An 18,628-nucleotide genomic window follows, 5' to 3' on the forward strand; every position below is an offset into this window, starting at 1 on the left:
GCAGGGACTCTGCTGTCCTAGCATCAGAGGGAAGCTGGTGCCACCATTGTGGTGCCAGGACAGAGAAGTGCTTTGACTGGGCTGGGAGGGAGCTTGACCTCCTGTAGCAGTGGGACGGCCATGAGACCAGAGGTGGCAGAACTGAGTGCTCGGGTTGGGATACAGGGTTTGAGCCTGAAAGTAGAGATGGGGCAGTTCCTCTTGCTGCACCGTAAGTAAACACCATTGTCTTGTAGTGGATGTGAGCTTCGGCTGGACGCCAGTGGAATGTACGGAGGAGCAGGGTGACATGGGGGATCTTGGGAAGGTTAAACACCCAGACGGACTGTAGTGTTCTAGATAAGTTCAGTGGAGACCCATCATTCAGGGCAGGTGAGCCACCTGTTTTGAGCCCCACAGTTTTAGCGATAAAACAGTATGAAATAAATTATCTGTTCGATCATGTCAACATCATACTTTCAACATCTGAGCTAGCAGTCATCATCATGAATCAAGTCGACAATCTACTGGCAAATCCTTTTTAATCTTTGTCTTATGAAGAGAAATAATGAGAAATTATAGATAAAATGTATCTGTGCTCATCGGCCATTGGACACAAACATTACACAACAAATTGAAAATTCAACAATGAGTGGTTTGGAAGGAATCAGTGGCTAACTGCAAACATTGCAAAGCAATAATTAGCCTGCTATTCAGTGGAGTGGCTGTGTGGTCCCAAGTCTAAGATTAAGGGTCTCTTTTCCTAGTTTAAAACTGTAAACATTCAACATTGGCCATGCTGTCAATAAAGCTTGATTTGTGCCACGCTCAAAACAACTTAACTCGGTACTGCAAAATCTGACTTGTGTGAGTTCAAGACAACTAGGAACTTGGGGAAAAACAAGCTACGACTGAGAAAATATGTTTTGAACTTTCATCCAACTCGGAATTGTAAATTGGGAACTCGGGCCTCTTTCTACAGCTACGACCTGAAGATCACTGACGTCATCATGATTCCATTTTTTTTAATTCAAGTTCCCAGTTCTCTTGAAAGCACCATAAATCCAGAGAATGACAAACTTTGTTGACGAAGTTTGATGACAAGATATGCCCACAAATTACTGCCGCGCCACCTTCCTGTTCAAGTGAGCACAGCACAACAAAGTGAGTCCAAAAATGTATTGTATGCTGCTGCATAAATTATGTAATATGCCAGGGAGATGTGTATTCTGTAGCTAAGAAAGTAATACTAAGTCTATGTTGTGTCGTAAGATGTTAGTAGCCCATGTGCCTCACCCTAATTATTTTGTCTCGTTTCACATCTTAATTTTGCCTACTGTTCTGACTTGGTGGTTGACATGAAGCCGATAACCTGTTTTTGAGAAATGTAATCATTGAATATTGTAAGAATTTTCATTGTCTGCATATATGCCCCTTTATTTATCCTACGGTTCTGACTTGGCGTACAGGGAGAATACTGTAAGGACGGCCCATGTTCTGGACTACGTCCGTCCTAGCTCGCTCATTAATGTCTTAATCAAAATTGCGGATTGCCTCTTGCCTCTTGCCGTCCCCTTATGCCATAGTTTGTAAATATCAATTGTCAGTAGAAACCACATTTGTTTAAGTAAGTCAGGCATGTTATTTTAAAAGGAAGTAAATGATTCAGCTTGGATTCGAACCAGGGACTGTAGTGATGTCTCTTGCACTGAGATGAGGTTCCTTAGACCACTGCACCACTCGGGAGCCCTTAAACGGTTTGGGCCCAATGTGAGGCAGGAGTTTGAAGGCACAAGTGGGGAGCCCAGCCAACAGAGAGTTTAGATTTTTTTTGTACTCTTCCCCAGATCTGTGCCTTACCACAAACCTGGTTGAGGCTCCACGGAAAATTTATTCAACCTCATTGCTTGGTTTTTGCTCTGACTTGCACTGTCAACTGTGGGACCTTATATCGACAGGTGTGATCCTTTTCCAATCATGTCCATACATTTGAATTTACCACAGGTGGACTCCAATCAAGTTGTAGAAACATCTCAAGGATGATCAATGGAAACAGGATGCACTTGAGCTGAATTTTGAGTCTCAGAGGAAAGGGTATTAATTTTTATAAATTGACAAATTTATAAAAACCTTTTTTCACTTTGTCATTATGTGTATATTGTGTGTATATTGATGAGGGGTAAAAAATGCATTTAATAAATGTTTGTATAAGCCTGTAACGTAACAATATGTGGAAAAAGTCAAGGGGTCTTGTATAATGCCCTGTATATGCTTTAAACTACAATTTAAGGATCTGAAGTGGTAAACACAAAGGCATAATGGAAAATGCATGTCCAATGGTTCTCTCTGTATGAGTCACATTAAAACACTAGGTAGGGCAGTGGTTCTCTCTGTGTTAGTATTATCTTTGTATTAGTCTCATTAAAACACTAGGTAGAGCAGTGGTTCTCTCTGTGTTAGTATTATCTCTGTATTACCCACATTAAAACACCTAGGTAGAGCAGAGAGGACAGAGCATGTGGCTTTGCAACACACAGGTGCCTCTCAGGTAGGAGGGTACCAGAAATAAATGAATAAAAAACACAAAACTAATGAAGGAACACACAGGGCCACAGCACTTCAGGAACACACAGTCACCAACAATATGTCCCTGTTGTCAATACTTTCAACTGGCTCAGCTCGCTGTTACAGCACAGCACCACCAAATTCCATGTATTAAGTAACCATCTGTCTTTTGTAACCAGAAAAACGTAACATAATACTGTTTTGAGAGTCCCTGATTTATATTTACCATGTTACACCTAGTCTATGAGACGAGGCTGCACCTTAACCTAAATTATGCACAGCAGGTCAAGAGGTGTGTTTTCCCTTCAGCATCTGCATGTGGCATAGTCTCACCCACCTCATATCAGTAATCTAATGATCCGAAAAAGGTGTAATAGCAGACCGCAATTAGGGGCGTTCTCTGGTATCGGGTGTTTCACGGAATCTAGTTTACACCAATTGATGCTCCCCATTGGTCCTTGGCCGTTTCTTTTGCGTTGGGACAACAGTTGTTGACATCTGTTACATTTTAGCTAACCCTAAACATTTTCCTAACCTTAACCTCAGTCTCCTAACCTGCCACGTTAATTATCCTAACCTGCATGGTAAACAAATATCTAACCCTAACCCTTTGCCTAACCTGCCACGGTAATTCATCTAACCTGCCACTTTAATTATCCTAACCTGTAAGGGGCACACTCCAACACTCAGACATAGTCTGCGTTCCTAAATTCGCTCTGGCTAAATACTCCGATTTCAGACCACTCTCGTCTGAGTGCCAGAGGGCAGAATAATTTATGAAAAACAAACGTCCAACACCCCTTGAATACGGCCGGTGTCAGTAAACTTCGGCAAAAAAAAGCGTTATTAAATTGTTGCCTGAAGCACATTTAAAGTCACCAATGCTCTGGATAACATGAACACAGCCTAACCAGCTCTGCTAAGGCGAGTAAAACGGTCAGAGTTCTCTCATTTGTACTGAAAGTAGCTAGCAAGCTAGCCAATGTTAACCAGTTATCTTGGATACTTGACTGCCGTTGTGAGGTCAGAACGCTTGAATCAACCCTCCTCCTCCACCAGAGCGTCCAGTGTGTCTCTGAACACTCCGAGAGCGATACGAACTGACAGTCTGACAACGCTCTTGATGTGGGTAATACTAATACAGAGATAACCATTGGACATGCAGTTCCATTATGCCATTGTTTCTACCACTTCAGATCCTTACATTTGTGATTTGAAGCATACCCGCATTGTACAAGACCCCTTGACTTTTTCCACATATTGTTACGTTACAGGCTTATACAAAAATGTATTAAATGCATTTTTTACTCCTCATCAATAGACATAATACCCCATAATGACAAAGCGAAAAAAGGTTTTTATACATTTTAGCAAATTTATAAAAATGAATACCTTATTTGCATAAGTATTCAGACCCTTTGCTCTGACACTCAAAATTCAGCTCAAGTGCATCAAATCTGAATGGGCTCCCAGCTTGTGCCATCCAACTCCTACACCACGTTGGGCAAAAACCTTTTAAGGGCTCCCGAGTGGAGTAGCGGTCTTAGGCACCTCATCTCAGTTCAAAAGGCATCACTACAGTCCCTGGTTCGAAGCCAGACTGAATCACATCCAGCCATGATTGTGAGTCCCATAGGGAAGCGCACAATTGGCCCAGCATCGTCCAGGTTTGGCTGGGGAAGGCCTTAATTGTAAATAAGAATTTGTTCTTAACTGACTTACCTAGTTAAATAAATAAATAATTAAAGTGGGATGCATGCCAGCAAAGCCACTAAACAATACATTAATTGCACTATAACGGTGCCCACAAACTGTTAGGTCCCAACATCTTACCACTGCTACACCTGGCTATCAGCGGAGCCTTGTCTGGCAACGAAACAGTTCATTAGGCCTCATTTACTGCCTTTTAAAATAACATGGCTGACTTACTTAAACAAATGTGGTTTCTACTGACAATTGAGATGTACAAACTATGGCATAAGGGCCGATCCGTAATTTAGATTAAGACATTAATGAGCGAGCCAGGACGGACGTAGTCAATGTAACTATTTGTTCAGCACTTTGGAAATGTACAGCAACATAATTCAGAACATGGGCTGTTCTTACAGTGTTCTCCCTGTATGCCAAGTCAGAACCGTTGGATAAATAAAGGGGCATACATGCAGACAATGATTATATTTCTCAAAAACAGGTAATAGGCTACATGTGAACCACCAAGCCAGAACAGTAGGCAAAATTAAGAGGTGAAACAAGAACAAATTATTAGGGTGAGGCACATGGGCTACTGACATCTTACTACACAACATACACTTGGTATTACTTTCTTAGCTACAGTATACACATCTCCCTGGCATGTTACATCATTTATGCAGCAGCATACAGGACATTTTTGGACTCACCTTGTTGTACTGTGCTCACTTGAACAGGAAGGTGGCGCGGCGGTCCTTCGTGGGAATATTTTGTCATCAAACTTCATCAAAGTCTGGCATTCTCTGGATTTATGGTGCTTTAGAGACAACTGGGATCTCGAAGGGGAAAAAATGGAATCATGATGACGTCAGTGATCTTCAGGTTGTAGCTGTAGAAAGAGGTCCAAGTTCCCAATTTACAATTCCGAGTTGGATGAAAGTTCAAAACGTATTTTCTCAGTCGTAGCTTGTTTTTCCCTGAGTTCCCAGTTGTATTGAACTCACTCAAGTCAGATTTTGCAGTACCGAGTTAAGTTGATTTGAGCGTGGCCCAAATCAAGCTTTATTGACAGCATGGCCAATGTTGAATGTTTACAGTTTTAAACTAGGAAAAGAGCCCCTTAATCTTAGACTTGGGACCACAGAGCCACTCCACTGAATAGTAGACTAATGATTGCTTTGCAATGCTTGCAGTTTGCCACTGATTCCTTCCAAACCACTCATTGTTGAATTTGCAATTTCCAATTTGTTGTGTAATGTTTATGTCCAAAGGCCGATAAGCACTGATACGTTTAATCTATAATTTCTCATTATTTCTCTACATATGACAAGGAATAAACATGATTTGCCAGTAGATTGTCAACTTGATTCATGATGATGACTGCTAGCTCAGATTTTGAAAGTATTATGTTGACATGATCAGTCCAATCAAAGCGACTGTAGATATCACATGATTTTATGTCATTTTATCTGTGGACAATGACCTTGAGCTTTCTTGGATGGGCACTTATAATGTAACTCTATGGCAGCACCCAAGGGGCTTGAATTTTCAAGATCTACCCTTAGACTTGGCAGTGACGTCTTGTTCCCATGAATGACAGGACACTGAGCCAATCACGGCGCAAATGTCCGTATTTTCTGCGGGATTGCCCCACCTCCACAGAAAGCACTGAGCTGGCTTACTCAAGAAAACAAAAAAAGAGACCATGTCTCTATGCGGCTTTAATAACAACATCAGAGTCCCTGCCCATCTGCCCAAAAAGGTCTGAAATCCTACGTCTTTAAAGAGTATCCCCCCCAAAAAAATACAAGTAATATTAATAATGTGACACTTGTCCTACTTACACTGACTAATTGAGGATAAATGTGTTCACTGTGATATGTGGTTGTCTCACCTGGCTATCTTAAGATGAAAGTACTTAATGTGCTGGTGACATCACAGGGTCAGAGAGAACTCCTGACTGTAGTCATACAAAAACACTCCAGGCACTCAGCCCATAAGAACCATTCATACTGTCAGATCTAATATGAAGAACTGAATACAACCATAAGAACCATTCATACTGTCAGATCTAATATGAAGAACTGAATACAACCATAAGAACCATTCATACTGTCAGATCTAATATGAAGAACTGAATACAACCATAAGAACCATTCATACTGTCAGATCTAGTATGAAGAACTGAATACAACCATAAGAACCATTCATACTGTCAGATCTAATATGAAGAACTGAATACAACCATAAGAACCATTCATACTGTCAGATCTAATATGAAGAACTGAATACAACCATAAGAACCATTCATACTGTCAGATCTAATATGAAGAACTGAATACAACCATAAGAACCATTCATACTGTCAGATCTAATATGAAGAACTGAATACAACCATAAGAACCATTCATACTGTCAGATCTAATATGAAGAACTGAATACAACCATAAGAACCATTCATACTGTCAGATCTAGTATGAAGAACTGAATACAACCATAAGAACCATTCATACTGTCAGATCTAATATGAAGAACTGAATACTAAAGAGAAGAAGAGGTTGACCAGTACATATTCATGTAACTTTATTTTTCATTGGCAGATCAATAAAGTTTGCTTCAATGCAGTTATCCAAACACATTCATGATCAGTAACTAAAATAACTAATCTAGTTTTAAAGACAATTAATAAACACATGTATTCATTTCATAAACTGTGTATCATTAAATAAAGTTGTAAAATAATCCCCCCCAAACTAGTGGTGAAAAGTGATCATCACACCATCTCTATCTGATTCATGTTAGGGGCGGAAGGTAGCCTAGTGGTTAGAGCGTTGGGTCAGTAACAAAAAGGTTGCCAGATCGAATCCCCGAGCTGACAAGGTAAAAATCTGTTGTTCTGCCTCTGAACAAGGCAGTTTACCCACTGTTCCTAGGCCATCATTTTAAATAAGAATTTGTTCTTAACTGACTTGCCTAGTTAAATAAAGGTAAAAAAAATAATAATTTGAAAGCGTCTACTAACTCCTTCCGAGGGACAACCTGGTCTCAGAGCAAAATGTATTTTATGTTACAAAAACATCCGTGCCACTCCATTTAGTATGTTACGTTCCACAAAATTGTTTATGTCCCTGTTAGTGAGCATTTCAGCCTTTGTCAAGATATGCCACACCTGTCAGGTATAGATTATCAAGAAGCTGATTAAACAGCATGATCATTACACAGGTGTACCTTGTGTTGGGGACAATAAAATGCCACACAACACAATGTCACAGATGTCTCAAGTTCAGGGAATGTGCATTTCTCATGATGACTGCAGGAATGTCCACCAGAGCTGTTGCCGGAGAACTCAATATTTATATCTCTACCATAAGCCACCTCTAACGTCCTTTTAGAGAATTTAGCAGTACATCCAACCGGCCTCACAACTGCAGATCACATGTAACCACGGCAGCCCAGGACCTCTTCGCCTGCAGGATTGTCTGAGGGGGGCTGAGTAGTATTTCTGTCTGTAATAAAGACCTTTTGTGGGGAAAAACTCATTCTGATTGGCTGGGCCTGGCTCCCAAGTGGGGCTATGCCCTCCCAAGTCCCACCCATGGCTGAGCCTCTGCCCAGTCATATAAAATCCATAGATTAGGGCCTCATTTATTTATTTCAATTGACTGATTTCCTTATACAAACTGTAAATCTTTGAAATGGTTGTGTTTAGATTGTTGTTCAGTATAATACGACTTGCAGGACGTATCGTATGTTAAGAATTACAATGAATATGTTATTTTACGATTTGCTATTCATACAATATGTTACGAACTTGTAATATGTATGATATGTTACAAAATCCAATTTGGATAACGTTAGCTAGGTTAGGGGTGAGGGGTTAAGGTAGAGTTAAATCGGTTTAGGGGAAAGGTAAGCTAACATGCTAAGTAATAGCTAAAAAGTAGTAAGTAGTTGCAAAGTTGCTAATTAGCTAAAACCTCCGTGATGAGATTCAAAAACGCAACCTTCGGCTAGACGTTTGAGTTACACGCCCATCCTTCCTCAGAGCAGGAGTAAGGCTTCTCTCCTACGTGTAAACGGTGGTGTGTTTTTAAGCTGCCCAGTTGAAACTCTCCCTACAGACAGAGTCAGACCAGGCTGAGAGGGAAGCAGTACCACCCAGTCAATTGGCAGACTAGTGTTTGTTTTCAAAATGAGAAGAATAACAGAGGGTATTCAACACCAAGTGCAAATCTTTACAGTAGAAGCTAACAAAACAAAAACACACCAAAACTGACAAGGTGCACACTGATTGGTAAAGTAAAGAGAGGCTAACATTCTATAACGCTCCCTTTCCTCTGCACAGTTCTCTCACAGTGAGAACCAATAGGATTACAGTGTTCTCCGCTTTCTTCATTTGATCCAATTACAACTTCTTTTATGAGATGAGAATTAAGTGATGGAGGAGTGACTTTATTCTTAGCTGGTCAGAGAACTGATGAGGCTTTTCTCCTTAAAACCTGTTAGGGCTAGGCAGAATACTGCCTCCTTTGGATGAATTGCGTGCCCATAGTAAACTGAAAAAAAATCTGTCCAAAATTGCTAATATATGCATATAATAATTATTATTGGATAGAAAACACTCTAAAGCTTCTAAACCCGTTTGAATTATGTCTGTAAGTATAGCAGAACTCACAGGGCAGGCAATCTCCCAAACTATTTTTTTGGGAGCCTGAAACTTGGGGCAACTTTGACGTCATCGCCCCCACCCTTCCCAACGAGCTATGGATCTGGAGACACTTTCTATGTCTTCCACTAGATGTCCTCATTCAGTAGAGCGTTTAATTGTGCAAATCCCGCGAGCTTTGACCCTTTGGGAGAGGGACGCCTCGCTTTAACTGGGTTTAATGTATACGTTGGTGTGTTTTTAAGTTGCTCTGGTGAGAGAAACTTTTGCCACAGCCAGAGCAGACGTAAGGCTTCTCTCCTGTGTGTGTTCTCTGGTGAACTTTTAGCTCATTTGATGTTTTAAAACATTTTCCACAGACTGAGCAGTAATAAGGCTTCTCTCCTGTGTGTGTTTTCTGATGAACTTTGAGCTCAGTTGATGTTTTGAAGCATTTTACACAGTCAGAGCAGGAGTAAGGGTTTTCTCCTGTATGTATACGTTCATGTGTTTTTAAGGTATCCAATCGGGAGAAACTCTTTCCACAGTCAGAGCAGAAGTAAGGCTTCTCTCCTGTATGTGTTCTCTGATGAAGTTTTAGCTCAGTTGATGTTTTAAAACATTTTGCACAGTCAGAGCAGTAGTAACGCCTCTCTCCTGTGTGTGTTCTCTGATGTACTTTTAGCTCAGTTGATGTTTTGAAGCATTTTACACAGTCTGAGCAGGAATATGGCTTCTCTCCTGTATGTACACGTTCATGTGATTTTAAGTTATCCAATCGGGAGAAACTTTTTCCACAGTCAGAGCAGGAGTAAGGCTTCTCTCCTGTATGTATACGTTCATGTGATTTCAAGGTATCCGATCGGGAGAAACACTTCCCACAATCAGAGCAGGAGTAAGGCTTCTCTCCAGTATGTACTTGTTTGTGTGCTTTTAAGCTGCTCATTTGAGAGAATCTCTCCCCACAGTCAGAGCAGTAGTAAGGCTTCTCTCCTGTATGTATACGTTGGTGTGTTTTTAAGGTATCCAGTCGAGAGAAACTCACCCCACAGTCAGAGCAGGAGTAAGGCTTCTCTCCTGTGTGTATTTTTAGGTGTGCTTTTAGCTTTGATAGAAATGGGAAAATCTCCACACAATGTGGGCAGTGGTGAGACCTCTTAGCTCTGTGATCTTCCTGCTGTTGTTGTCTGGATGCAGGGAATGTCTCAACGTGGTCTCCTGTGTGAACAACATCAGAAGAACCAGTCAGTTGGTGTGATATACATGTCAATCAAATGTATATTAGGAAGCCCTTCTTACATCAGCAGTTTGTCCAAGTGTTCTACAGAAACCCAGCCTAAAACACCAAAGAGCAACCTATGCAGATCGAGAAGCACAGTGGCCACGAAAAACTTGCTAGAATGGTAGGAACCTCGGAACAAACCTAAAGAGGAACCAGGCTCTGAGGGGTGGCCAGTCCTCTCCTGGCTGTGCCGGGTGACATATGAATTCATGTAAGTCGGCTGTACAATTACAGAACGGGAATAAAACTATTCTAAAACTGGGTAAGAGTCAAAAACTAAAAAGGGGGGAAAGTCCAAAACTATGAGCCATATCATCCTCCACTCACTATCACAAGAGTTAGTCACTACACAGCCATATCATCCTCCACTCACTATCACAAGAGTTAGTCACTACACAGCCATATCATCCTCCAATCACTATCACAAGAGTTAGTCACTACACAGCCATATCATCCTCCACTCACTATCACAAGAGTTAGTCACTACACAGCCATATCATCCTCCACTCACTATCACAAGAGTTAGTAACTACACAGCCATATCATCCTCCTCTCACTATCACAAGAGTTAGTCACTACACAGCCATATCATCCTCCACTCACTATCACAAGAGTTAGTAACTACACAGCCATATCATCCTCCACTCACTATCACAAGAGTTAGTCACTACACAGCCATATCATCCTCCACTAAATATCACAAGAGTTAGAAACTACACAGCCATATCATCCTCCACTCACTATCACAAGAGTTAGTCACTACACAGCCATATCATCCTCCACTCACTATCACAATAGTTAGTCACTACACAGCCATATCATCCTCCACTCACTATCACAAGAGTTAGTAACTACACAGCCATATCATCCTCCACTCACTATCACAAGAGTTAGTCACTACACAGCCATATCATCCTCCACTCACTATCACAAGAGTTAGTAACTACACAGCCATATCATCCTCCACTCACTATCACAAGAGTTAGTCACTACACAGCCATATCATCCTCCACTCACTATCACAAGAGTTAGTCACTACACAGTCATATCATCCTCCACTCACTATCACAAGAGTTAGTCACTACACAGCCATATCATCCTCCACTCACTATCACAAGAGTTAGTAACTACACAGCCATATCATCCTCCACTCACTATCACAAGAGTTAGTAACTACACAGCCATATCATCCTCCACTCACTATCACAAGAGTTAGTCACTACACAGCCATATCATCCTCCACTCACTATCACAAGAGTTAGTCACTACACAGCCATATCATCCTCCACTCACTATCACAAGAGTTAGTCACTACACAGCCATATCATCCTCCACTCACTTTCACAAGAGTTAGTAACTACACAGCCATATCATCCTCCACTCACTATCACAAGAGTTAGTCACTACACAGCCATATCATCCTCCACTCACTTTCACAAGAGTTAGTAACTACACAGCCATATCATCCTCCACTCACTATCACAAGAGTTAGTCACTACACAGCCATATCATCCTCCACTCACTATCACAAGAGTTAGTAACTACACAGCCATATCATCCTCCACTCACTATCACAAGAGTTAGAAACTACACAGCCATATCATCCTCCACTCACTATCACAAGAGTTAGTCACTACACAGCCATATCATCCTCCACTCACTATCACAAGAGTTAGTCACTACACAGCCATATCATCCTCCACTCACTATCACAAGAGTTAGTCACTACACAGCCATATCATCCTCCACTCACTATCACAAGAGTTAGTCACTACACAGCCATATCATCCTCCACTCACTATCACAAGAGTTAGTCACTACACAGCCATATCATCCTCCACTCACTATCACAAGAGTTAGTAACTACACAGCCATATCATCCTCCACTCACTATCACAAGAGTTAGTCACTACACAGCCATATCATCCTCCACTCACTATCACAAGAGTTAGTCACTACACAGCCATATCATCCTCCACTCACTATCACAAGAGTTAGTCACTACACAGCCATATCATCCTCCAATCACTATCACAAGAGTTAGTCACTACACAGCCATATCATCCTCCACTCACTATCACAAGAGTTAGTCACTACACAGCCATATCATCCTCCACTCACTATCACAAGAGTTAGTAACTACACAGCCATATCATCCTCCTCTCACTATCACAAGAGTTAGTCACTACACAGCCATATCATCCTCCACTCACTATCACAAGAGTTAGTCACTACACAGCCATATCATCCTCCACTCACTATCACAAGAGTTAGTCACTACACAGCCATATCATCCTCCACTCACTATCACAAGAGTTAGTCACTACACAGCCATATCATCCTCCACTCACTATCACAAGAGTTAGTCACTACACAGCCATATCATCCTCCACTCACTATCACAAGAGTTAGTAACTACACAGCCATATCATCCTCCTCTCACTATCACAAGAGTTAGTCACTACACAGCCATATCATCCTCCTCTCACTATCACAAGAGTTAGTCACTACACAGCCATATCATCCTCCACTCACTCTCACGAGAGTTAGTAACTACACAGCCATATCATCCTCCACTCACTATCACAAGAGTTAGTAACTACACAGCCATATCATCCTCCACTCACTCTCACGAGAGTTAGTAACTACACAGCCATATCATCCTCCACTCACTATCACAAGAGTTAGTAACTACACAGCCATATCATCCTCCACTCACTATCACAAGAGTTAGTAACTACACAGCCATATCATCCTCCACTCACTATCACAAGAGTTAGTCACTACACAGCCATATCATCCTCCACTCACTATCACAAGAGTTAGTCACTACACAGCCATATCATCCTCCACTCACTATCACAAGAGTTAGTAACTACACAGCCATATCATCCTCCAATCACTATCACAAGAGTTAGTAACTACACAGCCATATCATCCTCCACTCACTATCACAAGAGTTAGTAACTACACAGCCATATCATCCTCCACTCACTATCACAAGAGTTAGAAACTACACAGCCATATCATCCTCCACTCACTATCACAAGAGTTAGTCACTACACAGCCATATCATCCTCCACTCACTATCACAAGAGTTAGTCACTACACAGCCATATCATCCTCCAATCACTATCACAAGAGTTAGTAACTACACAGCCATATCATCCTCCACTCACTATCACAAGAGTTAGTCACTACACAGCCATATCATCCTCCACTCACTATCACAAGAGTTAGTCACTACACAGCCATATCAACCTCCACTCACTATCACAAGAGTTAGTCACTACACAGCCATATCATCCTCCAATCACTATCACAAGAGTTAGTAACTACACAGCCATATCATCCTCCACTCACTATCACAAGAGTTAGTCACTACACAGCCATATCATCCTCCACTCACTATCACAAGAGTTAGTCACTACACAGCCATATCAACCTCCACTCACTATCACAAGAGTTAGTCACTACACAGCCATATCATCCTCCTCTCACTATCACAAGAGTTAGTAACTACACAGCCATATCATCCTCCACTCACTATCACAAGAGTTAGTCACTACACAGCCATATCAACCTCCACTCACTATCACAAGAGTTAGTCACTACACAGCCATATCATCCTCCAATCACTATCACAAGAGTTAGTCACTACACAGCCATATCATCCTCCACTCACTATCACAAGAGTTAGTCACTACACAGCCATATCATCCTCCACTCACTATCACAAGAGTTAGTCACTACACAGCCATATCAACCTCCACTCACTATCACAAGAGTTAGTCACTACACAGCCATATCATCCTCCTCTCACTATCACAAGAGTTAGTAACTACACAGCCATATCATCCTCCACTCACTATCACAAGAGTTAGTAACTACACAGCCATATCATCCTCCACTCACTATCACAAGAGTTAGAAACTACACAGCCATATCATCCTCCTCTCACTATCACAAAAGTTAGTAACTACACAGCCATATCATCCTCCAATCACTATCACAAGAGTTAGTAACTACATAGCCATAACCATATAACTTTACTACTTCACTTCTTTAGTCTCTGAACACTCCAGACAGCCCAGTGAATAAAACACATGAAATAACATCCTACTAGCATGAAATAACTTCTACCTTCTCATTGAAACAGTTCTACTGCAACTTTTCATACACAGTGGGAAGTTGGAATGAACAACAAACTCAGTTAGATAGAACCTGCTCTTACCATGAGAAACAGATGTTCCAATCTTCTCCTCTTCTTCTTCATCTTTAATGTTGACATTCAGTTCCATTGTTTGACTGCAGTCTTCCAGCTTCACTGATGCCATCTCTGGATCCTGCAGTGCAAACTGGGCTCCACTGTCACAATCAGGACCCAGTGACTGTAGGTTCCTACTCAGTGTGGAAGGAGAGAGGCAGGCTGGGTTTGTCCTCACTGTTGATGTTACCGTCCTCAGACTTAATTCAAGTCGTCCTGTAGATATAATGAGAAACGGACACAAAAAGTTATTCTAACTTCTTTATTATAACAAAATATATTATAATGTTTTCTTGTTAATTTCTCTAATTTCCATTTATCAGGTAACTAATCATTGACAACAAAACATTAATTCACATTAGACAAAGTGCATACTTTAAAATTGCACAACATTAGTGCACTTAATCTATAGTAGATTTCCTACATTAAAATAAATGACTCAAAAACCATTTAGTTCAAGGTTACAGTATGTTTTAGGCAGCACTATGTACTATTTTCCTGAATAATATTCACTGTATTATATAATGTTATTTTGGCCTTTGGCCGTCCCCAGCTACCGTCCAACGGAGAGGGATGGAGGACAGAGGTGGTGTCGTAGCAGAATCACAATTAGTTGATAAATAAGATGTTTTATTTACATAATAATGCTTATGTGAGATATTTTTAATTAGAACGTCTTCTTTTGGATAATACTGTTGGCAGTTGCATTTTCCTCTCTCTCTTCTCCAGGGAAAAAGTCACTTGGGGCCAAGAGAGGGGAGAGGTCAGGATTGTCTTCATATGTGAGGGTATCTGTTAAACCATGTGAAGGGCTCCACAATGTCTGTACACCAGTCACTCCCTACTTTTCCCATATTGGGAGGAGGAGTACGGCAGTGTCTGGAACCATTGTATGTCCCCTCTTATGTCGAAACTTATCTTGACCTAGTATATGACCTAGAGGCTCACTACTCTCTGTGAGCTTGTCCAGGTGGAGGTTGTATTTGAGATGGGCGTATCTAGAATTGACAACTGATATATGCCATTGGATGAGGTAATGGTTTGGTAATATGAAGTACCAAGAAAGAGAAGTAGAACCTCGTCTGAGAGAGCAAACTGAACAATAAGTTATAGCTAATGCCTTCTGGCTATTTACTCTCTCCAGTAAAAGTCTTCCTTTGTAATGTTCCTAAGATCTGTTATTCGTCATGTGAGTTGAGAGGGCTGTGTCTTGGCTATAACTGATACTAAGAATTGTTTTGTAAGCACTCTCAGAGAGTTCATTTATAGACACTGAATTGATCTGAGAGTCATAGGGCCATGGTGAAGCTGAAATATAATTAAAGATGGACTTTATAATATAACTCTGACTTGTGTGTGGTTTGCTCTCTCAATGTTTAGTAATACAGGAAATTACCACGACAATAGGGAGAGAAAACAGAGATAGGGATGGAGGACAGAGATAGGGATGGAGGACAGAGATAGGGAGAGAAGACAGAGATAGGGATGGAGGACAGAGATAGGGATGGAGGACAGAGATAGGGAGAGAAGACAGAGATAGGGATGGAGGACAGAGATAGGGATGGAGGACAGAGATAGGGAGAGAAGACAGAGATAGGGATGGAGGACAGAGATCTCTGTCTGTATATGGATCCTGTATTACCACCCTGTATATTGATCCTGCATTACCACCCTGAACATAGATTCTGTATTACCACCCTGTACATTGATCCTGTATTACCACCCTGTATATTGATCCTGTATTACCACCCTGCACATTGATCCTGTATTACCACCCTGTATATTGATCCTGTATTACCACCCTGCACATTGATCCTGTATTACCACCCTGTATATTGATCCTGTATTACCACCCTGCACATTGATCCTGTATTACCACCCTGTATATTGATCCTGTATTACCACCCTGTATATTGATCCTGTATTACCACCCTGCACATTGATCCTGTATTACCACCCTGCACATAGATCCTGTATTACCACCCTGTAAATTGATCCTGTATTACCACCCTGTACATTGATCCTGTATTACCACCCTGTATATTGATCCTGTATTACCACCCTGCACATTGACCCTGTATTACCACCCTGTATATTGATCCTGTATTACCAAATCAAATCAAATCAAATTTATTTTATATAGCCCTTCGTACATCAGCTGATATCTCAAAGTGCTGTACAGAAACCCAGCCTAAAACCCCAAACAGCAAGCAATGCAGGTGAAGAAGCACGGTGGCTAGGAAAAACTCCCTAGAAAGGCCAAAACCTAGGAAGAAACCTAGAGAGGAACCAGGCTATGTGGGGTGGCCAGTCCTCTTCTGGCTGTGCCGGGTGGAGATTATAACAAAACATGGTCAAGATGTTCAAATGTTCATAAATGACCAGCATGGTCGAATAATAATAAGGCAGAATAGTTGAAACTGGAGCAGCAGCACAGTCAGGTGGACTGGGGACAGCAAGGAGTCATCATGTCAGGTATTCCTGGGGCATGGTCCTAGGGCTCAGGTCCTCCGAGAGAGAGAAAGAAAGAGAGAATTAGAGAGAGCATATGTGGGATGGCCAGTCCTCTTCTGGCTGTGCCGGGTGGAGATTATAACAGAACATGGCCAAGATGTTTCAAATGTTCATAAATGATCAGCATGGTCGAATAATAATAAGGCAGAACAGTTGAAACTGGAGCAGCAGCACAGCCAGGTGGACTGGGGACAGCAAGGAGTCATCATGTCAGGTAGTCCTGGGGCATGGTCCTAGGGCTCAGGTCCTCCGAGAGAGAGAAAGAGAGAAGGAGAGAATTAGAGAACGCACACTTAGATTCACACAGGACACCGAATAGGACAGGAGAAGTACTCCAGATATAACAAACTGACCCTAGCCCCCCGACACATAAACTACTACAGCATAAATACTGGAGGCTGAGACAGGAGGGGTCAGGAGACACTGTGGCCCACTCCGAGGACACCCCCGGACAGGGCCAAACAGGAAGGATATAACCCCACCCACTTTGCCAAAGCACAGCCCCCACACCACTAGAGGGATATCTTCAACCACCAACTTACCATCCTGAGACAAGGCTGAGTATAGCCCACAAAGACCTCCGCCACGGCACAACTTAAGGGGGGGGGGGGGGCGCCAACCCAGACAGGATGACCACATCAGTGACTCAACCCACTCAGGTGACGCACCTCCTCCAGGGACGGCATGAGAGAGCCCCAGTAAAGCCAGTGACTCAGCCCCTGTAATAGGGTTAGAGGCAGAGAATCCCAGTGGAAAGAGGGGAACCGGCCAGGCAGAGACAGCAAGGGTGGTTCGTTGCTCCAGAGCCTTTCCGTTCACCCTCCCACTCCTGGGCCAGACTACACTCAATCATATGACCCACTGAAGAGATGAGTCTTCAGTAGAGACTTAAAGGTTGAGACCGAGTTTGCGTCTCTGACATGGGTAGGCAGACCGTTCCATAAAAATGGAGCTCTATAGGAGAAAGCCCTGCCTCCAGCTGTTTGCTTAAAAATTCTAGGGACAATTAGGAGGCCTGCGTCTTGTGACCGTAGCGTACGTGTAGGTATGTACGGCAGGACCAAATCAGAGAGATAGATAGGAGCAAGCCCATGTAATGCTTTGTAGGTTAGCAGTAAAACCTTGAAATCAGCCCTTGCTTTGACAGGAAGCCAGTGTAGAGAGGCTAGCACTGGAGTAATATGATCAAATTTTTTGGTTCTAGTCAGGATTCTAGCAGCCGTATTTAGCACTAACTGAAGTTTATTTAGTGCTTTATCCGGGTAGCCGGAAAGTAGAGCATTGCAGTAGTCTAACCTGGAAGTGACAAAAGCATGGATTAATTTTTCTGCATCATTTTTGGACAGAAAGTTCCTGATTTTTGCAATGTTTCGTAGATGGAAAAAAGCTGTCCTTGAAATGGTCTTGATATGTTCTTCAAAAGAGAGATCAGGGTCCAGAGTAACGCCGAGGTCCTTCACAGTTTTATTTGAGACGACTGTACAACCATTAAGAGTAATTGTCAGATTCAACAGAAGATCTCTTTGTTTCTTGGGACCTAGAACAAGCATCTCTGTTTTGTCCGAGTTTAAAAGTAGAAAGTTTGCAGCCATCCACTTCCTTATGTCTGAGACACATTCTTCTAGCAAGGGCAATTTTGGGGCTTCACCATGTTTAATTGAAATGTACAGCTGTGTGTCATCTGCAT

General features: G+C 41.9%; 1 protein-coding gene across 1 annotated transcript in view; it reads left to right on the forward strand.

Annotated features, from left to right (window-relative positions):
* Nucleotides 1-18,628, forward strand: part of LOC110516278 (uncharacterized) — a 249,588-nt gene that overhangs the window by 48,913 nt on the left and 182,047 nt on the right. The window lies entirely within an intron of this gene.

The sequence above is a fragment of the Oncorhynchus mykiss genome, chromosome 18 (genome assembly GCF_057628025.1).
Source record: "Oncorhynchus mykiss isolate SJ-2025 chromosome 18, ASM5762802v1, whole genome shotgun sequence".
In the NCBI taxonomy this organism is placed as follows: Eukaryota; Metazoa; Chordata; class Actinopteri; order Salmoniformes; family Salmonidae; genus Oncorhynchus; species Oncorhynchus mykiss.